Source organism: Microtus oregoni, unplaced genomic scaffold (assembly GCF_018167655.1).
Source record: "Microtus oregoni isolate MIOR12 unplaced genomic scaffold, Mior012 000018F_ref0000195, whole genome shotgun sequence".
Classification (NCBI taxonomy): domain Eukaryota; kingdom Metazoa; phylum Chordata; class Mammalia; order Rodentia; family Cricetidae; genus Microtus; species Microtus oregoni.
Window position 1 is genome coordinate 29,490,040 of NW_024543077.1, and position 24,830 is coordinate 29,514,869.

General features: G+C 38.1%; 3 pseudogenes; 1 reads left to right on the forward strand and 2 right to left on the reverse strand.

Annotated features, from left to right (window-relative positions):
• Positions 1-4,324: 4,324 nt before the first annotated feature.
• On the reverse strand, positions 4,325-4,936 carry LOC121458809 (annotated as a pseudogene).
• A 6,851-nt stretch (positions 4,937-11,787) lies between these two features.
• LOC121458810 lies at positions 11,788-18,231 on the forward strand (annotated as a pseudogene).
• A 5,041-nt stretch (positions 18,232-23,272) lies between these two features.
• Positions 23,273-23,884, reverse strand: LOC121458811 (annotated as a pseudogene).
• Positions 23,885-24,830: the final 946 nt, after the last annotated feature.

The window sequence follows — 24,830 nt, forward strand, 5'->3', positions numbered from 1 at the left end:
GTAAAATATATTCAATTTCTTTACCCCTTCCTTGTCCTATCTACATGCCTTTCCAAATTCTTCTTTCAATTTCTTCCTTGTTAAGTGTGAGTGAATAGTAGGTTTAAAAAAGTGAGAAAAATCTGCTGGGACCATTTCTGTTGGCTGTGTGTTGTAGTTTCAAGACTGAACAGCCTGTTTTGAATACACAAAAAGAGAGGTCATCCATGCATGTGGCTAAATCATCCACTTGCCGTAGAATTCTTATCTTTATTGAGCAACATGAGTTTGAGCTTTATGTTATCTAGACTGCCTTTGACAGAAAACATTAGTAAGAATAGGAAACTTGGAAGAGTGTTTACCTAAGCCAACACTTCCTGGTGTCATGCCCTTGATGTTGTGCAGCCTCAGAGACGACTATGGACATTGTCCTCCACCAATCACAGTATCCCCATGTCCCAGTGGGCATTTTATTAGGAAAATTCCACATAGCCAGGAATTTCAAGAATTCATGATGGGGAACAAGTTGACCTCAAACTTACTGAAGTGGGCCCCAAGCAAACTCCTGTGTGCTGTGATAAAGCAATGCACCTCTAAGTCCAGCTGAAATAGGTGTTTTAAAAGGACTTATCATTGAATCAGAGAAAGAAATAAAATAAGATTTAGAGGGAGCACCATTGTTTTCATGAATAGCAAGGTTTTCTTGAAATTCTATAGTTTGAATAGCCAAATCATTTCATATGTTCTCAATAATGGGTTATTTTCTTTGCATTGTTAATTCCATCCATTTAAAAATAAAGTGTGACTGTGTGAATACACCTGTGCCATGATGTGTATGTAGCACTGACAGGAAAACTAACAGGGGTCTATGATCTACTTCCACTTTGTGAGTTCTAGTAATGATACCTGGGGAACCATTTGGCTGCAAGTGACCTCAATGGCATTTCTTTTTATTTCAAAATTATTCACCAATGAGCTCACATAGAAGTGTGCACATGGAACCACCCAAGTGAAAATATGAGAAACACCTGTAGAAGTCTTATCGGTAACCCAGAGATAGAACTCAGGTTCTCAGAATTAACAGCCATGAACATTACTAAATGAGGCAATTCTCTGAAGAATTCAATTCTTATGTTTTTTTTTAAATATGTATTTATTATGGATAGAATATTCTGTCTGAGTATGTCTCCAGGCCAGAAGAGGGCAACAGACCTCATTACAGATGGTTGTGAGCCACCAAGTGGTTGCCAGGAACTGAACTCAGGACTTCTGGAAGAGCAGGCAATGCTCTTAACCACTGACCCATCTCTCCAGCCCACAATTCTTATATTTTAAGAAAGTGTTAGAAATAAATAGTTAGCCCGCAGAATGAACTAATTAGATATGTATGATGGTGTAAATATGTTTCTATGTAAAGAAGAATTATTATTCAAGATGTCCTGGGTCCTTATACTTTGAAAAAATTTACATTTACAATCTGAAAAAAGACAATAATTTACTGATGTACTATTTCTTCAAATCAAATTTGATCATCACCGATAGAGTTCTGTGGGAAGAAACTGTTGTATACTAGGCAAGAATCCTAACCTTAATCCCAGTAGAACATATCATGTTATGGTATGAAATATACAACTTATTGCTGATTATCTTTATTATATTAATATCACATAAATGAAAATATTTTTTGAATTAACACACGAGGTATTTAATGTTTCTTATAATTACATTTTCAGTCATTTTAACATTAACATTGTTAAATTGTGTTGAGAAAACAGAACACATTGGGAGTTCATCATCTACCCTTGAACTTGAGCTCAGGTGGCAGACATATGAGCACAATGAGTTCAAATGTATCTCTGAATCATTACTGACATCCAAGCCAGGATGAATAACAAACAACAAAACAACAAGGGATTTTGTGAAACGATGAAAATCAAAACCATGAACAACAACTGACCACCCTTTCACTGACACCCTTACTTGAAAAGTATGATCAGACATGTTCTAATATTTTAATAACCAATGGGACACTTCAATGATGGGAAGGCCATTCTATATATTACATCAGAAAAATACCTATTACTAGGTGAAGGCACAATAGAAGCTGAGCAAAAGCCATAGAAGGAATAAAATGACTACAAAATAAATTTTAGTAAATGGAGTTGCCACAATATAAAACTTTAGTACCTACCTCAAATGTTTCAAAATAGAAACCAAAATGCAATGATTTCCAGCATCAATCTTGAGTGAACATGTTACATAATTTACTTCCTCCAAGGCTATGATGAAAAATAATTTTTCTTCAAGCTGAAGACAACTTTGATGGCTAAAGTCACTGAAAATTGTTTTCATGAATAGGGCTTTCTCCTTTATGAGTTTGTTCCTATTTCCAAAATTCAATGAGATATAAATGGACATTAAAATATTTATAGCACTAGAGTTATGGCTAGGTGACTAAGAAATCTTCATTCCATGGACTGAGGTCAGATTTTTTAACAGATATTTGTAATTTCTGCTACAAGAAGATCTAACGTGTTTAACTTTTCCAGGATGCAGAATGAACATTTACATTTCCCAACACACACACATCACATCATTACAATAAAAGCATTTTTTAAACAATTTTTCACTCATGAAAATTTTTCTTCCGTAAGCATTTATTAATGTAAAATAGGAGACCAGGCATCTTACAGCTCACTTACAGATTTTTTCTTCATGAAGTATTGGTTCATGTAAAGAGAAATCAAATTAAAACTAGAAGTAAGAGAAACTAATCCTTGTAAGTTGATGGAATCATTTGGGAAGATTTAGGTTATGAGAATTTACGTCCATACACAGTTCCAGTTCCAATACTCTGCTTTATGTGGAAGATTACAGCTGTGAATTCTTAAGTTCCAGCTTTAGTGCCATGTCTGACACATTTTGTCATGGCTCTTTCATGGTGATCGGTTACCCTCTAGAACCATGGCCTCAATAAGATGCTTTTATATTGTGAAATAGACATCATATCACAACCGAAAAGGAGGCTGTACACATCCATAAATATTTGCACCTGAATTACATATTCCATGCTGTTGAAGAGAAGTATAAAATCTAAGGGTTACATTATTGTTCAAATTCATCCTGCAAGTCTTAAAGCTATGAAAGGAAGGATATACTGACTACCAAAAATTAGGCAATACCAACAGCTGTGAAAAGAAGTTTGTCCCACTAGATGTAGCAATTCTGTTCCTCTCTGAGAGACAGTCATTACAGCTGGGCTCTGCTCCATTCTTCTATGAAAGCTTCCCAGCAGAAATGTCTGTTGCTGATCTGCTCCACTCTCCTAAGGGAGTCTCCCATAGAGGTGTCCATTGTTTCTGTGCTCTTCTGGGCAAAGTGAGTTTCCAAACAGTGATGTCAACTCCACTAGGGATTTCCTGATCCATTCCAGTGAAAGAAGGTGTTCATATAAATCTCAGTCAAGAGATTTATTTGGGAGCGAAGAATACAGAGTGTGACTTCTTCTGCAAGGCTGGAAATGGGCCGCTACCAACTGAAGGAGCATATGACTCATATAGGGCTTCTTGGAGCTAGAGCGCTTCTAAGGAGATTTAGAATGCAGGAATTGGTGAGATTTAAATGCCTGGGTTTGAACAAGCTCAGAGATGGGCTGGATTTTGTGCTCTGGGATTGGTTTTGAGCTCATAGAGAAAAGGGAAGATTGTATTTCTTTGGAACTGGTTTGAAAGCCAAAGCAGGTTTCTTTCAGTGTCTATTTTTGATTTTTGACTGTGTTTTCAGGGTGATGTTGTATCTTCCATTAGTTCTGGATTTAGGGGCAAAGTGTTTTCCTTTGTATCTCATTTCAATACCAGGTTGTGATTCTTCTCCTGGCTCTATGTCCTTACCATAAAACTTCATAAAATCACAAAGTAGGTTTTGTCCATTAGTTTCCTGGTGCAAATAAAATAAAAGCTGGTACCATAATGCTTGAACGGATTTTTGACACTATCGTTTTATTACAGAATGAATACTGTTGGTTAATAGACTGTAAGTGTGATGGCTTCAGGTACCTAAAACTATCAGATTGATTACACGCAAAAAGATTTACTGCTGTAAAAACTGCAAAACATATACCACACTAAGTTTATTTTTTCACTACAGTATGATTATTCTCGTGTTTTTGAAGAGTACACTCCTTAAGTTTACAGTTTCTCTCCAGGATGGTTTGTTTTATGTATTTGCAGATTATTGTGCCAAAGGATTTGGAAAAACAAATTCCATTCACAAGTTTCTCTCCAATCTGTGTTCTTTTCTGCTTTTGAAGATGAATAAGACATGATAAGACCTTTCCAAATTCATTTCATGCATACTGTTTCACACCCGTGTGTGTTCTTTTATGCAATTGAAGAGCACTGTGTTGAGCAAAGGCCCTTCCACACTGATTACATTCATAGGGTTTCTCTCCAGTATGTGTTCTTTTATGCCTTTGAAGATATCTATGTTGAACAAAGGCCTTTCCACACTGATTACATTCATAGGGTTTCTCTCCAGTATGTGTTCTTTTATGCCTTTGAAGATATATATGTTGAACAAAGGCCTTTCCACACTGATGACATTCATAGGGTTTCTCTCCAGTATGTGTTCTTTTATGCAATTGAAGAGTACCATGATGAGCAAAGGCCTTACCACACTGATTACATTCATAGGGTTTCTCTCCAGGATGTGTTCTTTTATGCAATTGAAGAGTACCATGATGAGCAAAGGCCTTACCACACTGATTACATTCATAGGGTTTTTCTCAAGTATGTGATCTTTTATGCAATTGAAAAGCACTGTGGTAAGCAAAAGCCTTACCACACTTATAATATTCATAGGGTTTCTTTCCAGTATGTTTTCTTTTGTGCTGTCGTAGAATACTGTTTTCAGCAAAGGCATTACCACACTGATTACATGCATAGGGTTTCTCTCCAGTATGTGTTTTTTTTTTTTTTTTTGGTTTTTTCGAGACAGGATTTCTCTGTGGCTTTGGAGCCTGTCCTGGAACTAGCTCTGTAGACCAGGCTGGCCTCGAACTCACAGAGATCCACCTGCCTCTGCCTCCCGAGTGCTGGGATTAAAGGCGTGCACCACCACCGCCCGGCCAGTATGTGTTCTTTTATGCTGTCGAAGAGTACCCTGTTGAGCAAAGGCCTTACCGCACTGACTACAGGCATAGGGTTTCTCTCCAGTATGTGTTCTTTTATGCAATTGAAGGTGATCGTGACGTGCAAAGGCCTTACCACACTGATTACATACAAAGTGTTTCTCTCCAGTATGTGTTATTTTATGAAATTGAATATTACAGGGCTGTGCAAAGGCTTTACCACACTGATTACATTCACGGGGTTTCTCTTCAGTGTGTGTTCTTTTGCGCAACTGAAGAGCATTGTGATGAACAAAGGCTTTATGATACAGATTAGATTCATTCTCAATATCATGTGTTCTTTTATTCCTCGGAAGCTGACTGTCAGATGCCAAGGCTTTAACACATTGAGGATACACTGAAAGTTTTTTTCCAGAATTATTTCTTTTAATCCTGCAAGCATAATTGGAACACATAAAAGTGTTACCACATTCAATACACTCTTGAACCTACATATCTCTATGTATTACTTTTATAATTTAGTCCAATTGTAAATAGAAATCAGATATTAAGGTTTTATAACTGTTTAAACTCATGCTTTCTTCTCCAATTAAGGGTTGTTTTGCATTTTTAAGACACCTGTCATGGTAATTTCCTTTATTATGTGGTTTAACTTTTCACATTTACAGAAACATTTTTCTATTTGACATATTTCTCATATTTGAAGAGAACTGGATAACCTCAGAACAACTTTATTACATTCATAAACTGTCCTATACTATGAATCATACTACATTTGCTAACTGAACTAGGACAATCAGAAGTATTTGCACAATTCTAGAACTCATGTGGCTTCTCTGCACTGTGAGTTTGTTTGTATTAACAGTGATCAAAACAACTTTGAGATATCATCTTACACCTGTCAGAATGGCTAAAACCAAAAACACCAATGATAGCCTTTGCTGGAGAGGCTGTGGAGGAAGGGGAACCCTCATCCATTGCTGGTGGGAATGCAATCTTGTGCAACCACTTTGGAAATCAGGATTTTGGTTTCTCAGGAAATTAGGCATCAACCTACCCCTAGACCCAGCAATACCACTCTTGGGAACATACCCAAGAGATGCCCTATCATATGTCAAAAGCATTTGTTCAACTATGTTCATAGCAGTATTATTTGTAATAGCCAGAACCTGGAAACAACCTAGATGTCCTTCAATGGAAGAATGGATGAAGAAAGTTTGGAATATCTACTATCTACACATTAGAGTACTATGCTGCGGTAAAAAACAATGACTTCTTGAATTTTGCATGCAAATGGATGGAAATAGAGAACACTATCCTGAGTGAGGTAACCCAGACTCAAAAAGATGAACAGGGGATGTACTCACGCATAATTGGTTTCTAGCAATAAATAAGGGTCATGGAGTCTACAATTGGTGAATCTAAAGAAGCTAAATAAGAAGGCGAACCCAAGGAAAAACATATAGTTATCCTCTTGGCTATGGGAAGTAGACAAAATTGCCGGGGAGAAAATTGGGATATTGGGGGTGGATGGGATGGGGGTAAGGGGAGATGGGGAGAGAAAAGTGAGAAGGGGAGGATGGGGAGAACTTGGGGAAAAAGGATGATTCGTATAAAGGAAGGTTGGATAGGGGAGCACGGAAGCACAATTCTTAGTTAAAGGAGCCACCTTAGGGTTGGCAAGAGACTTGAACCTAGAGTCGCTCCCAGGAGCCCAAGGCGATGTTGCCAGTTAGTTCCTTGGGCAGCTGAGGATAGGGAACCTGAAATGACCCTATCCTATAGCAATATTGAAGAATATCTTGCATATCACCATAGAACCTTCATCTGGTGATGGATGAAGATAGAGACAGAGGCCCACACTGGAGCACTGGACTGAGCTCCCAAGGTCCCAATGAGGAGTGGAAGGAGGGAGAAGATGAGCAAGGAAGTCAGGACCACGAGGGGTGCACTCACCCACTGAGACAGTGGGGCTGATCTATTGGGAGCTCACCAAGGCCAGGTGGACTATGACTGAAAAAGTATGGGATAAAACCGGACTCTCTGAACATGGCGAGCGATGAGGGCTGATGAGGACAATGGCATGGGGTTTTGACACTACCTCATGTTCTGGCTTTGTGGGAGCCTAGCCAGTTTGGACGTTCACCTTCCTAGACATGGACGGAGGGGGGAGGACCTTGGACTTTCCACAGGGCAGAGAACCCTGACTGCTCTTTGGTCTGGAGAGGGAGGGGGAGATGAGTGGGGGGAGGGGAAATAGGGTGGGAGGAGGGGGAAAGAAATGGGAGGCTGGGAGAAAGCTGAAACTTTTTTTTTCTTTTCTCAATAAAATAAAAAAAATTAAAAGAGTGTGTATGAGTAATACAAGATTTACTATGTGCTCTCGGTTTAGTAGAAAGTCTTACAGATATACTTATCATCACTTCAATGTTTACACATTTTGTATTATGAGTAGCAAGAAATAAATGGATTGGCAGATCTACAGCATAGCTCTCATGGTGCTATGATTCAAATGGTGATATCTGTTTAGCCATTTCTCACTTGTCTTTTTAATTAAAAGAATGCCTAAAAATGCAGTTCACCTACATGAAATTGTATATGAATTTTTCAGAAGTTAATAATTATAAATGTACTTAAAGCTGTGCTTGCCGGGCGGTGGTGGTGCACGCCTTTAATCCCAGCACTCGGGCGGCAGAGGCAGGCGGATCTCTGTGAGTTCGAGACCAGCCTGGTCTACAAGAGCTAGTTCCAGGACAGGCTCCAAAACCACAGAGAAACCCTGTCTCGAAAAACCAAAAATTAAAAAGAAAGAATGAAAGAAAATTAGAAAACATTCTATTTTAAAACCCAGCAATACCACTTTGGATATGTACCTAATGGATGCTCAGGCATACTACAAGGACAAGTGGTCAACTATGTTCACAGTAACATTATTTGTTCACAGCCAGAACCTGAAAATATCCCACTGAAGAATGGACAAAGAAATTAACATGGATAAAGACAATTACATCTTCAAATTTATGGGCAAATTTTTGGATCTAGAAAACATTAGAGTGAGTTAACCCAGACCAACAACAGGTTTTCTGCAGATCTTCCTAAAGATATATCAAAGAGAATATTCAAAATGATACTCAAGATGGGCAATGGGGGTGTATGCCTTCAATCCTGGCACTCAGGAGGCAGAGGCAGGTGGATCTCTTTGACTTTGAAACCAGACTAGTCTACAAAGAGAGTTTTGGTACAGCCAGAGTGGTTACACAGAGAAACCCTATCTTGGGGAAAAAGATGAATGAACAAAAATTATCCAAAAACCAATAAACGACTCTATTAGGACCAGAATGTCTGTGCCTTGCATTCAACTGTGTTAGCGTACAATACTCATCTCTAAATCTAAATAATACACATTACAATTTCATTTACAAAGGAAATACTGGAGGGTGAGGGATAAAAGCTGGAAGGATGACTCGGCAGTTAAGAGCACTTACTGTTCTTGCAGAGGATCCATATGCACAGGGCAGCTCACAACTCAGGTCCAGAAGACCCAATGCCCTTTTCTGGCCTCCATGGGCATGGCACACATATGGTACATAGATTCATAAGCAGGCAAATATTAATATACATAAAACAAAATGTATATATTTTAAAATCCTATACTTGTACTTTCAAATTATACTAAATCTTTAAGTCTTATAAATTACATTTTTTGTTTTATTTATTCTTTTTTTGAGACAAGGTCTTATGCCTTTCCTGGTTTGGAACTCACTAGGTTAGTGTGCCTCTTTGGTATGGGAAGTCCCTTTGTATATGTGTTGCTTATGATGGTTAATGAATAAAAAAGCTGCTTTCAGCCAATGACTTAACAGAATGTATCCAGACTGGAAAAGCTATGTAAAGAAAGTAGGCATAATTAAGAGAAGCCTTGTAGCCACCACAGGATTAAAGGCTTATGCCACTATGCTCAGCTGTGAATTACATACTTTAAGATATGTGACAAATATTTCTGTATCTTTTGTAAAGACACCTAAGCACAGTGTCTCTCTCTATTTAGTACCTAATCTTCTGTGTACACACTTCCCCCTCAATGTCTCTTTGGCTTTTGCTGGAATATTTTCCTGTGGTGTAGCCAAGAATTCAATATTAACCACGTGGTAGTTCCGAAATAGGGCTCTTCCCAAGGCATTTGTAGCAATGCAGGACTGGATGTGCCACTGAAGTTGATAAAGAGGTGAAAGGGAAGTTACCAGGGCTCAGAGACATCTTCTGAGCATGCATGAGTCAGGGCTGGCATCAGTCTGGCTATGCTACTTTTAATTCAATCTCTGACAGGATATCATCTTCCCTTACACACTTAGTGTATCAGCTTTTCTTGATCTTGTGCATATGGTTAAATAAAGAGTTGTAGGGGTAATAAATCAATATGAACCACTTATATAGTAATTGGAAAACAGGGTCCTTAAACTTCAGATCTGTTAATCCTTCACTGCCAGCACTAGGAATCTAGTTTAAGAAAAAATGAAGGGCACAGCTATATCATGGCCGTGCCTAGCTATAATCCTAGCACTTAGGAGAAGGAAACAAGGAGATCAGAAGTTAAAGGCACTCCTCAAACACAAAGCAAGCTTAAGATCAGCCTGGGAAACATGAGACACATCCACATGCACATACACCCGCAGGCGCACATACACACACACACACACAAGGATAAAAGAAAAATATAGTACAGTTAATGATTAATATGTACAAATTTTACTTATAGCACAAAATACATTAACCCAAGTTACAAAAAAAATGCAAACTTGATGTTCAAGTAGAACAGAAATGTTTAAATAAATTTCTGTGGTGAAATGCAACAGAAAGAAAACATTTTTAAAGAAATATTGGATTATAGGAAATTATCATGATGTAATCAATGGGAGGGGAAATATGCAGACCATAAAACATTGCATTAACTTCTGTCCTAATCTTATTTTTTTTCATTATTGGCCTATGGATATATGTTTAGGTCTAGAAAATTCTGGAAAATTGTGGTGAGATACTAATAGTTGCTTCCTTTCTGGGCAATGTGGTTACAGATAACTACTCTTCTTTTCACCTTTTTAGTAATGTTAGGCATTTCTAAATAAATATGACCTTGGACCAAAGAAATGATGGTATTCTTTTTAAGAAGGCAGGGGACACCTTGTTCCAAACAGATGAGCTCCATTAGGGTGTAAGTGATGGAGATGGTGATGCAAGCTCAGCAATGTGGGAAGACAGAGAGAGAGGGTCAAAAATAAAAGTAGGAAATATTGACAGGGATGAATAATATAGTTGGGAGAAGGACATTTGTAGGATAGAATATGTGATTTACCTATACTATTTGCCATCCTAGAAAAGGGTGAGGAAGAGGGAAGACAGTGGGCTTGAGGAGATTTCTTGGATGGGTAGAGATGCTACTACCATCTACTGTGGTGCAAAAAATATGTGCAAGAGAAGTAGCCTGTTCTGGGGAATTCCTGCAGTCAATAGCCTTTAAGATACCTGCCCACCTTGCGCATCATCTCATGTACGATAAATACAGACAAAGCCTCTTGGCTGTTGGATTTGGTTCCCATTCCCATTGCTCACAGAAGGCTCTGGACTAGTATTCTTTCCATTAGTTTATTTCCAGATAAGTAAACCTTTGTTATCTCTATTCTGGACTATTTAGGAACTCTTTGTACAACAACAAATTGGTGACCATATGGCCAGAATCCTCACAATTGCTGGGTCTCTCCTGCAGCCTTCTCCCACCACACACAGCTGAACTACCTCTCTGCAACTTAACCACCTCCCCTCTGGCACACAGCTGCACACCATTGTGTTGGCATCCTGGAAGACAACTTTACAATTTCCTTCCTCCTATGCCCAAGTGGCTTAGTCCCTCCTACTAAGTGGCTGACTTAGTGGTTCTATGATGATATTCAAGATATTCATCAGTGTGGCTATAGGACAAGGCCAGTTCAGGCACCCTTTCCTCTACTGATCATAGAACATACAAAGAAATAAAAGAAATAGTCATCAAAAGAACAAATAATTTAATATTAAATGGAGTACAGACATAAAGAACTTTCAACATATGAATCTAAAATTACTGAGAGACACTTAGTGATATTTCCAAACTCCTTAGCCATTAGAGAAATGAAAACCAGAACAACTCTGAAATTCCCTCATATCTGTAATAATAGCCAAAATCAAAAACATTGGTGACAACTTAAGGTGGAGAGGATGTGGGGTTAAGGGAATACTCCTCCATTGCTGATGGGGTTGCAAACTGAGTCAGCCACCTTGATATGGCGTTTTCTCAGAAAATGAGAAAGCCAACTGCCTGGTTGTGAGGCACGCCTTTAATCCCTGCACTTGGGAGGCAGAGACAGGCCCCTCTGACTTCAAGGCCAGCCTGGTCTACAAGAGCTAGTTCCAGGACAGACTCCATGTCTACAGAGAAACCTAGTCTTGGAAAACCAAAAATTATAAAGAAAGAATGAATGAAAATTAGGAAACAAGTTATCTTAAAACCCAGCAATACCACTTTGGATATGTACTCAATGGATGCTAAGGCATACTACAAGGACAAGTGGTCAACTATGTTCACAGCAACATTATTTGTTCACAGCCAGAACCTGAAAACATCCCTTCCACTGAAGAATGGTCAAATTAACATGGATAAAGACAATTACATCTTCAAATTTATGGGCAAATTTTTGGATCTAGAAAACATAAGAGTGAGTTAACCCAGACCCAGAAAGAAAAATATAAATGTACTCAGTCCTAAGTGGCGTTTAAATATAAAACCGAACAACCAGTCTACAATTCACAAAGAACATAGACAACAAAATGGAAACAAAGAGATATACATAAATCTATTCTATATAGACCTAGACAAAGACAAGATCTTACTAAATTGGGAACATGTGGATCATGGGAAAGGGGGAGGGGAGAGGAAGGGAGAGTAGTTGAATAAAAACAGTTAAAAAAATCTTTGGTTAACAGCAGTTAATGGGTGAATTATACAAAGTACAAAATGAATAGTTGAAATATGCTTAATTTTGTAGCTGAATAAAATAATTCCTCTTTCCAAGGCAAACTGATTTATGACATTTAAGTAAAAGCATACCACACATATTTTCCAAAAGAAAATTGACGGTGTATACCATATCTCCCCATGTGTCCAAACCTATGATCAAACTCACATGAGAGAGAGAAGTGTTTGATTTTACTTAATATAGCTGCATTCATTCTAAATTCACCATTAAACACTGAGTTCATGTTTTTATTATGAATTTTGAAGGTTGTACAAGTCAGAGTGACAGACCCTGTACTATGTGAGTACTAATTGAATCTTTAACTTTTGAAAATACCAAGTTAGAGTGTAAGAATATCTTGGGCTTTTATAGGTCAGATGAGCACCTACAAGGCAATGGATCTTTTTTTAAAAAAAAATATTTTCATGGTTTATTTAACTTTATTTTTATGTGTGAAGGTGTCAGATACCCAGCAACTGGATCTTCAGACAGTTGTGAGCTACCATGTCGGTGCTGGGAATTGAACTCGGGTCCTCTGGAACAGCAGTCAGTGCTCTTAACCACTGAGCCATATCTCCAGCCCCAGAGCAATGGATCTTGTATCCAATAAATCTAGCAGCCAGGATCAAGAACTGAATTGAAGAAAGTGACCACACAGTTTACAGATTTTTTATAATGTAGGAAACCATGCCCAAATGGAGTGGTATCTTACAGGCTATTGCTGAAGATCTCCCTTTTGCTTAAATAAGAAATTCCAAACATGGCTGGGTGGTGGTGGTGCAAGCCTTTAATCCCAGACCTCGGGAGGCAGAGGCAGGTGGATCTCTGTGAGTTCAAGACCAGCCTGGTCTACAAGAGCTAGTTCCAGGACAGGCTCAAACACCACAGGGAAACCCTGTCTCGAAAAACAAAAAAAGGCCGGGCGGTGGTGGCGCATGCCTTTAATCCCAGCATTCGGGAGACAGAGGCAGGCAGATATCTGTGAGTTCGAGACCAGCCTGGTCTACAAGAGCTAGTTCCAGGACAGACTCCATGTCTACAGAGAAACCTAGTCTTGGAAAACCAAAAATTAAAAAGAAAGAATGAAAGAAAATTAGGAAACATTTTATCTTAAAATCCAGCAATACCACTTTGGATATGTACCCAATGGATGCTCAGGCATACTACAAGTACAAGCGGTCAACTATGTTCACAGCAACATTATTTGTTCACAGCCAGAACCTGAAAACATCCCTTCCACTGAAGAATGGACAAATTAACATGGATAAAGACAATTACATCTTTAAATTTATGGGCAAATTTTTGGATCTAGAAAACATAAGAGTGAGTTAACCCAGACCCAGAAAGAAAAATATAAATGTACTCAGTCCTAAGTGGCGTTTAAATATAAAACCGAACAACCAGTCTACAATTCACAAAGAACATAGACAACAAAATGGAAACAAAGAGATATACATAAATCTATTCTATATAGACCTAGACAAAGACAAGATCTTACTAAATTGGGAACATGTGGATCATGGGAAAGGGGGAGGGGAGAGGAAGGGAGAGTAGTTGAATAAAAACAGTTAAAAAAATCTTTGGTTAACAGCAGTTAATGGGTGAATTATACAAAGTACAAAATGAATAGTTGAAATATGCTTAATTTTGTAGCTGAATAAAATAATTCCTCTTTCCAAGGCAAACTGATTTATGACATTTAAGTAAAAGCATACCACACATATTTTCCAAAAGAAAATTGACGGTGTATACCATATCTCCCCATGTGTCCAAACCTATGATCAAACTCACATGAGAGAGAGAAGTGTTTGATTTTACTTAATATAGCTGCATTCATTCTAAATTCACCATTAAACACTGAGTTCATGTTTTTATTATGAATTTTGAAGGTTGTACAAGTCAGAGTGACAGACCCTGTACTATGTGAGTACTAATTGAATCTTTAACTTTTGAAAATACCAAGTTAGAGTGTAAGAATATCTTGGGCTTTTATAGGTCAGATGAGCACCTACAAGGCAATGGATCTTTTTTTAAAAAAAAATATTTTCATGGTTTATTTAACTTTATTTTTATGTGTGAAGGTGTCAGATACCCAGCAACTGGATCTTCAGACAGTTGTGAGCTACCATGTCGGTGCTGGGAATTGAACTCGGGTCCTCTGGAACAGCAGTCAGTGCTCTTAACCACTGAGCCATATCTCCAGCCCCAGAGCAATGGATCTTGTATCCAATAAATCTAGCAGCCAGGATCAAGAACTGAATTGAAGAAAGTGACCACACAGTTTACAGATTTTTTATAATGTAGGAAACCATGCCCAAATGGAGTGGTATCTTACAGGCTATTGCTGAAGATCTCCCTTTTGCTTAAATAAGAAATTCCAAACATGGCTGGGTGGTGGTGGTGCAAGCCTTTAATCCCAGACCTCGGGAGGCAGAGGCAGGTGGATCTCTGTGAGTTCAAGACCAGCCTGGTCTACAAGAGCTAGTTCCAGGACAGGCTCAAACACCACAGGGAAACCCTGTCTCGAAAAACAAAAAAAGGCCGGGCGGTGGTGGCGCATGCCTTTAATCCCAGCATTCGGGAGACAGAGGCAGGCAGATATCTGTGAGTTCGAGACCAGCCTGGTCTACAAGAGCTAGTTTCAGGACAGGCTCCAAAACCACAGAGAAACCCTGTCTCAAAAAACCAAAAAAAAAAAAATGAATTCCAAACTAAATACAAAAGTATGTATACAAGAAACAGATGTCAAATATAAAGTTAGAATTACAAGCATAATCAATATTAAGGAAGGAATATATCCTAATGTTTTGATAAGCATTCTATCCTAAGGAATCCATGTATTGTAGTAGAAATGGCTTGGCTAGATAATAAGAGGATGGTAAGTATGATTATCTCATCTTCAACCCCATCAAAGGCCTGAGAAGAGCATTAATATTACTTGAGTAGGCAGGTAGTGAAGTGCAGCAGCCCGCAAAAAGTGTAGTAGATGACAGAGACAACTGACTGCCTGAGCAATCAACTAAAGTCTCATTACAATGTTGAAGATTAAGATTTCCTATCAGAATATAAAATATCTTTAATCAGCTATGCGGTAAAACAGGAAAATGATCTCAAAATATAAACCATGTATAAGTATCTTGATCAGAGGTAGAATTATATAATGCACTATGATAAATATCTCATAAAATTGTGTCAATAAACAAAATGTTTTAAACAGAGGTAGAATCATGCATAGATACAATCTGACAAAATAACTTTGCATAGGTGTTACAAACATTCTAAACAAAAATAGAAATATTCTATATGATAAGTATAGTTTAAATTTGTATCAAAGAAAAGTCTATACCAATGTAAATTATCCACAAATAATAGTTCACAAGTATTCCTTCTAATACAAACTATTATTATTAGTGTGAGTAAGTTATCTACCTATTATCCCATTCAATTTTCCCTCTTTTTTTGAGATCTCTGGGTATACATAATTTCACGCAACCCTATATGAGTAATAATCAACTCTTAAATGTTGTCCCTAACCATAAAGACAAACTTTGTTGGGAGAGGGGATGGCATCTTCTAGAATTGCTTCCAGATGTCATGGGGCAATGTTCTTTCTATGTGATATTATAAAAGTAAAATGATTTCTAAGTATTTGATAGGGTTGTTCTGAAGTTCTTATTTGGAATTGTGGCCAGAACGTTGTAAGAAGGTGCACCATATCTGCAGCTTGTACCCATAAGTCAGTCTTACAGTGCTATTAGCATCATGCTTTCATATAAATCAGGTAGAGACATTGTGGGGCTCCAATTTCTTCTTCTTGGAAGCTGTTCATTGTTGAAAATGTAAACATTATTCATGTAGACATATTTTCAGTGAAATATAAGATATAGACAAAATGGGCATGAAGGAAAGTAAAATGTTCCTTTAAAATCTATCTTCTTTCTGTCCCATAGCAGAAGGCTATTGATATGAGACAGAAGTTTTGAGTTTTTCTTTTAACATTGTGCTTGGATTTAGAGAAGGATTGACACTGTCTAATTCTAAAACCATTTCTGATTCTGAAGTAGAGATGTAAATACAAAGGAGACATCTTCTAAAGCTGTAGCCCATACAAAGCACCTAACAGATTATCTCTGTGGGGGTGGGCTCACTCACAGGCTTATAGGTCAGTAGCTGCCCCCTTCCTGAGACAAAAAGCATGCGGTGTGTGGCAAACAGAACCAGAAGAGACAGATCAGCTACAAGTGTAGGAAAAATGAAAATATTCCAGATAGTGAGAACAGTGCAAGCCATGGCTTAGAGGCTGCAGCAAAGTCAGCAGAACCTTTAGAGCCATTCATCCCTGTGCCAGTAGAGCAGTAACAACACACATCTGCCCTAAGCCAGAAACTGGAAGGAAAACACACTGTGTTTTGACCGTCTTCCAAATAATTCCAGTATGTGAGTAAGTTTTAGGACCTCTGATCTAGGATACCAGCTCTCAAATGCTGTTTGCAGGGCTCTTCTTGGGCATAGGACCAGAGGTGAAGTGGATGTAAATTCAGATAAGTTTGTAAGGGCATAATCTACATTGCTTTTGGAAAGCCACCAATAAACATTAGCCATTTAGAGGTTTCAAGGAGCCCTACAGTAAAGACCTTTATTTCTCATTCATATTTGGATCTCTGTGATTCTGCCTATTCATACTTCGATAAATACCCTCTTAGGGATATTATCCTCACTATTCACATGGATGCGATGTAACCTACAGAAAATTAGAAGACTCCCAAAGTCACAGAACCTGTATCCATGTTGGAAAAGACCTTAACAATTTTTCTGTTCTCAATACCCTGCATCCTCTGTCCTTCCACTCTACTGTGTACATAACTCTGTGTTATGTAGTGCTGATATCTCGGTGGAGATCTCCAAATGCCATGCCCCGAGCCCCTGTGTCTGTGCTCTGTGCGCTGGCACTCAGTTCACTAGCTTTGGGCAAGGGGGCTGGAGGTTAAAATATACAGACACACCAGACAGAGAGACAGTGACACAGATCATCCTTGAATTCCCCAAGAATGCTCCCTTTATTGTGTTCAGGGGCAGATTATATAGAGATAGCCACACCCCAGCCAAACCCACCAAAAACCATCAGGAACTCCTGAAGGTCTTGTGCTCAGAGCAGCTGTAGGCACTCAAATCAGGGATTACAAGAAATTTAGGATCTGGGGTCTCACTGCTCCCAACAATGTAGCTCAGCAGCAGGTCAAAAGTCTCTGAGTTTATCTTGAAGGAATTTTCTGACTACTCATCCCTGGAGCACCTAGTCTTTCTTCTGTGCTCAGTTATGTATCTGGTGACCCGGCTCGGAACACTGCCTTCATGGCCGTGTGCATGTTGGATCTCTGTCTACACACACTCATACAATTTCTGAGTAATATTTCCATTTAGAGAATCTGCTACACATCTCCTTTGTGCCTCTGATGCTGTTCCACCTTCTCTCATCCCAGAAGACCATCTTCTCTAATGGCTGTGACATCCAGATGCATCTGAGACATTTCACAGGCTCCACAGAATGCCTGCTGCTTGTCATCATGGCCTGTGATCACTACCTTGCTATTTGTCAGCAACTCGGGTACCCGTGCACATGAGCCACAGGTATTTCTTCATGCCTCCAAGAGACTTCTGGGTACTCTACCTCTTTGGGTTGTTGACAGAAACAGTCATTGCCATGAGACTGCCCTTGTATGGCCAAAAAGTATTTAGACACTTCACCTGTAAGGTCCTGGATGTGCTGAAGCTGGCCTGTGGTGACACATCAGTCAGCAATGACTTTGTCCTTGTTTGTGCCATGCTTCTGCTGCCTCTACTCAAGTACCTCATTTGCCTATCCAACATGCCAATCCTGGTCACATTCCTAAAGGTGCCCTCAGCCAGTAGGTCCTGCAAATGCTTTTTCACCTGGTTGGAGCACGTTGCTGTGGTCCTATTTTTTATAGCATGATCATGTTCATGTACATGAAACCCATGAACACAAAGGGCTGTATCTCTAACTTGGTCTCCACAGTCCTATTTTGGTTCCATAATAAGTTCTTTTTTCCCAGTTCTTGAGTCCCTAGTCTGTTGATGCTACAAATGTTCACTCACTATGCTTACCAATTTTTAATATGACATTTTGTTCTTGTTCGGAGAAATAAATCTTGCCTGGATATTAGAGGGCAGAGCTAACAATCACTAGTGGACCACAGGATCCGGCAAGAAGTGGATCATGACTTCAATCCCAGCATTTGGGAAATGAAAAAAGGAATCTAATCCCCCCCATTTGGTTTGAGGATTTGGGGAGGTAAGAAGTAAATGTGGCTGCTGTGTTGCTTATCTGTTCTCATGTTTACCCCAAATTCTGACTCTGGAATTTTATTAATAATACTAATTAAAATCACACTCCAAACAATCATCATTTTATTTGAATAATGATTTCTTCATTTTTATTTTTTAAAAAGAAAAACTATCTTTATCCATTATACATATCAATAAAAGTTTCCACTCCGTCCCCTCCTCTCATTTTCTCCAGTTAGCCTCCCACCCAATCCCATATTCATTCCACAGAGAGAGTAGGCACATTGCTGTGTTGTATAAGATCTAAGGTTCTCTCTACTATATCAAGGCTGAGCTAGGCATCCATCCAAAGAGAATGGACACCGGATTTTTGACAAAGTTTCTAAAGTTATACAATTACAACCTCTGTCTTCTTCAAAAAACACCCATTGCTCATAATTGCTAAGCTATCTCATCACATTTTTATTAAAAAATTATTCTTATACATTTTCAGTAAAATATATTCAATTTCTTTACCCCTTCCTTGTCCTATCTACATGCCTTTCCAAATTCTTCTTTCAATTTCTTCCTTGTTAAGTGTGAGTGAATAGTAGGTTTAAAAAAGTGAGAAAAATCTGCTGGGACCATTTCTGTTGGCTGTGTGTTGTAGTTTCAAGACTGAACAGCCTGTTTTGAATACACAAAAAGAGAGGTCATCCATGCATGTGGCTAAATCATCCACTTGCCGTAGAATTCTTATCTTTATTGAGCAACATGAGTTTGAGCTTTATGTTATCTAGACTGCCTTTGACAGAAAACATTAGTAAGAATAGGAAACTTGGAAGAGTGTTTACCTAAGCCAACACTTCCTGGTGTCATGCCCTTGATGTTGTGCAGCCTCAGAGACGACTATGGACATTGTCCTCCACCAATCACAGTATCCCCATGTCCCAGTGGGCATTTTATTAGGAAAATTCCACATAGCCAGGAATTTCAAGAATTCATGATGGGGAACAAGTTGACCTCAAACTTACTGAAGTGGGCCCCAAGCAAACTCCTGTGTGCTGTGATAAAGCAATGCACCTCTAAGTCCAGCTGAAATAGGTGTTTTAAAAGGACTTATCATTGAATCAGAGAAAGAAATAAAATAAGATTTAGAGGGAGCACCATTGTTTTCATGAATAGCAAGGTTTTCTTGAAATTCTATAGTTTGAATAGCCAAATCATTTCATATGTTCTCAATAATGGGTTATTTTCTTTGCATTGTTAATTCCATCCATTTAAAAATAAAGTGTGACTGTGTGAATACACCTGTGCCATGATGTGTATGTAGCACTGACAGGAAAACTAACAGGGGTCTATGATCTACTTCCACTTTGTGAGTTCTAGTAATGATACCTGGGGAACCATTTGGCTGCAAGTGACCTCAATGGCATTTCTTTTTATTTCAAAATTATTCACCAATGAGCTCACATAGAAGTGTGCACATGGAACCACCCAAGTGAAAATATGAGAAACACCTGTAGAAGTCTTATCGGTAACCCAGAGATAGAACTCAGGTTCTCAGAATTAACAGCCATGAACATTACTAAATGAGGCAATTCTCTGAAGAATTCAATTCTTATGTTTTTTTTTAAATATGTATTTATTATGGATAGAATATTCTGTCTGAGTATGTCTCCAGGCCAGAAGAGGGCAACAGACCTCATTACAGATGGTTGTGAGCCACCAAGTGGTTGCCAGGAACTGAACTCAGGACTTCTGGAAGAGCAGGCAATGCTCTTAACCACTGACCCATCTCTCCAGCCCACAATTCTTATATTTTAAGAAAGTGTTAGAAATAAATAGTTAGCCCGCAGAATGAACTAATTAGATATGTATGATGGTGTAAATATGTTTCTATGTAAAGAAGAATTATTATTCAAGATGTCCTGGGTCCTTATACTTTGAAAAAATTTACATTTACAATCTGAAAAAAGACAATAATTTACTGATGTACTATTTCTTCAAATCAAATTTGATCATCACCGATAGAGTTCTGTGGGAAGAAACTGTTGTATACTAGGCAAGAATCCTAACCTTAATCCCAGTAGAACATATCATGTTATGGTATGAAATATACAACTTATTGCTGATTATCTTTATTATATTAATATCACATAAATGAAAATATTTTTTGAATTAACACACGAGGTATTTAATGTTTCTTATAATTACATTTTCAGTCATTTTAACATTAACATTGTTAAATTGTGTTGAGAAAACAGAACACATTGGGAGTTCATCATCTACCCTTGAACTTGAGCTCAGGTGGCAGACATATGAGCACAATGAGTTCAAATGTATCTCTGAATCATTACTGACATCCAAGCCAGGATGAATAACAAACAACAAAACAACAAGGGATTTTGTGAAACGATGAAAATCAAAACCATGAACAACAACTGACCACCCTTTCACTGACACCCTTACTTGAAAAGTATGATCAGACATGTTCTAATATTTTAATAACCAATGGGACACTTCAATGATGGGAAGGCCATTCTATATATTACATCAGAAAAATACCTATTACTAGGTGAAGGCACAATAGAAGCTGAGCAAAAGCCATAGAAGGAATAAAATGACTACAAAATAAATTTTAGTAAATGGAGTTGCCACAATATAAAACTTTAGTACCTACCTCAAATGTTTCAAAATAGAAACCAAAATGCAATGATTTCCAGCATCAATCTTGAGTGAACATGTTACATAATTTACTTCCTCCAAGGCTATGATGAAAAATAATTTTTCTTCAAGCTGAAGACAACTTTGATGGCTAAAGTCACTGAAAATTGTTTTCATGAATAGGGCTTTCTCCTTTATGAGTTTGTTCCTATTTCCAAAATTCAATGAGATATAAATGGACATTAAAATATTTATAGCACTAGAGTTATGGCTAGGTGACTAAGAAATCTTCATTCCATGGACTGAGGTCAGATTTTTTAACAGATATTTGTAATTTCTGCTACAAGAAGATCTAACGTGTTTAACTTTTCCAGGATGCAGAATGAACATTTACATTTCCCAACACACACACATCACATCATTACAATAAAAGCATTTTTTAAACAATTTTTCACTCATGAAAATTTTTCTTCCGTAAGCATTTATTAATGTAAAATAGGAGACCAGGCATCTTACAGCTCACTTACAGATTTTTTCTTCATGAAGTATTGGTTCATGTAAAGAGAAATCAAATTAAAACTAGAAGTAAGAGAAACTAATCCTTGTAAGTTGATGGAATCATTTGGGAAGATTTAGGTTATGAGAATTTACGTCCATACACAGTTCCAGTTCCAATACTCTGCTTTATGTGGAAGATTACAGCTGTGAATTCTTAAGTTCCAGCTTTAGTGCCATGTCTGACACATTTTGTCATGGCTCTTTCATGGTGATCGGTTACCCTCTAGAACCATGGCCTCAATAAGATGCTTTTATATTGTGAAATAGACATCATATCACAACCGAAAAGGAGGCTGTACACATCCATAAATATTTGCACCTGAATTACATATTCCATGCTGTTGAAGAGAAGTATAAAATCTAAGGGTTACATTATTGTTCAAATTCATCCTGCAAGTCTTAAAGCTATGAAAGGAAGGATATACTGACTACCAAAAATTAGGCAATACCAACAGCTGTGAAAAGAAGTTTGTCCCACTAGATGTAGCAATTCTGTTCCTCTCTGAGAGACAGTCATTACAGCTGGGCTCTGCTCCATTCTTCTATGAAAGCTTCCCAGCAGAAATGTCTGTTGCTGATCTGCTCCACTCTCCTAAGGGAGTCTCCCATAGAGGTGTCCATTGTTTCTGTGCTCTTCTGGGCAAAGTGAGTTTCCAAACAGTGATGTCAACTCCACTAGGGATTTCCTGATCCATTCCAGTGAAAGAAGGTGTTCATATAAATCTCAGTCAAGAGATTTATTTGGGAGCGAAGAATACAGAGTGTGACTTCTTCTGCAAGGCTGGAAATGGGCCGCTACCAACTGAAGGAGCATATGACTCATATAGGGCTTCTTGGAGCTAGAGCGCTTCTAAGGAGATTTAGAATGCAGGAATTGGTGAGATTTAAATGCCTGGGTTTGAACAAGCTCAGAGATGGGCTGGATTTTGTGCTCTGGGATTGGTTTTGAGCTCATAGAGAAAAGGGAAGATTGTATTTCTTTGGAACTGGTTTGAAAGCCAAAGCAGGTTTCTTTCAGTGTCTATTTTTGATTTTTGACTGTGTTTTCAGGGTGATGTTGTATCTTCCATTAGTTCTGGATTTAGGGGCAAAGTGTTTTCCTTTGTATCTCATTTCAATACCAGGTTGTGATTCTTCTCCTGGCTCTATGTCCTTACCATAAAACTTCATAAAATCACAAAGTAGGTTTTGTCCATTAGTTTCCTGGTGCAAATAAAATAAAAGCTGGTACCATAATGCTTGAACGGATTTTTGACACTATCGTTTTATTACAGAATGAATACTGTTGGTTAATAGACTGTAAGTGTGATGGCTTCAGGTACCTAAAACTATCAGATTGATTACACGCAAAAAGATTTACTGCTGTAAAAACTGCAAAACATATACCACACTAAGTTTATTTTTTCACTACAGTATGATTATTCTCGTGTTTTTGAAGAGTACACTCCTTAAGTTTACAGTTTCTCTCCAGGATGGTTTGTTTTATGTATTTGCAGATTATTGTGCCAAAGGATTTGGAAAAACAAATTCCATTCACAAGTTTCTCTCCAATCTGTGTTCTTTTCTGCTTTTGAAGATGAATAAGACATGATAAGACCTTTCCAAATTCATTTCATGCATACTGTTTCACACCCGTGTGTGTTCTTTTATGCAATTGAAGAGCACTGTGTTGAGCAAAGGCCCTTCCACACTGATTACATTCATAGGGTTTCTCTCCAGTATGTGTTCTTTTATGCCTTTGAAGATATCTATGTTGAACAAAGGCCTTTCCACACTGATTACATTCATAGGGTTTCTCTCCAGTATGTGTTCTTTTATGCCTTTGAAGATATATATGTTGAACAAAGGCCTTTCCACACTGATGACATTCATAGGGTTTCTCTCCAGTATGTGTTCTTTTATGCAATTGAAGAGTACCATGATGAGCAAAGGCCTTACCACACTGATTACATTCATAGGGTTTCTCTCCAGGATGTGTTCTTTTATGCAATTGAAGAGTACCATGATGAGCAAAGGCCTTACCACACTGATTACATTCATAGGGTTTTTCTCAAGTATGTGATCTTTTATGCAATTGAAAAGCACTGTGGTAAGCAAAAGCCTTACCACACTTATAATATTCATAGGGTTTCTTTCCAGTATGTTTTCTTTTGTGCTGTCGTAGAATACTGTTTTCAGCAAAGGCATTACCACACTGATTACATGCATAGGGTTTCTCTCCAGTATGTGTTTTTTTTTTTTTTTTTGGTTTTTTCGAGACAGGATTTCTCTGTGGCTTTGGAGCCTGTCCTGGAACTAGCTCTGTAGACCAGGCTGGCCTCGAACTCACAGAGATCCACCTGCCTCTGCCTCCCGAGTGCTGGGATTAAAGGCGTGCACCACCACCGCCCGGCCAGTATGTGTTCTTTTATGCTGTCGAAGAGTACCCTGTTGAGCAAAGGCCTTACCGCACTGACTACAGGCATAGGGTTTCTCTCCAGTATGTGTTCTTTTATGCAATTGAAGGTGATCGTGACGTGCAAAGGCCTTACCACACTGATTACATACAAAGTGTTTCTCTCCAGTATGTGTTATTTTATGAAATTGAATATTACAGGGCTGTGCAAAGGCTTTACCACACTGATTACATTCACGGGGTTTCTCTTCAGTGTGTGTTCTTTTGCGCAACTGAAGAGCATTGTGATGAACAAAGGCTTTATGATACAGATTAGATTCATTCTCAATATCATGTGTTCTTTTATTCCTCGGAAGCTGACTGTCAGATGCCAAGGCTTTAACACATTGAGGATACACTGAAAGTTTTTTTCCAGAATTATTTCTTTTAATCCTGCAAGCATAATTGGAACACATAAAAGTGTTACCACATTCAATACACTCTTGAACCTACATATCTCTATGTATTACTTTTATAATTTAGTCCAATTGTAAATAGAAATCAGATATTAAGGTTTTATAACTGTTTAAACTCATGCTTTCTTCTCCAATTAAGGGTTGTTTTGCATTTTTAAGACACCTGTCATGGTAATTTCCTTTATTATGTGGTTTAACTTTTCACATTTACAGAAACATTTTTCTATTTGACATATTTCTCATATTTGAAGAGAACTGGATAACCTCAGAACAACTTTATTACATTCATAAACTGTCCTATACTATGAATCATACTACAT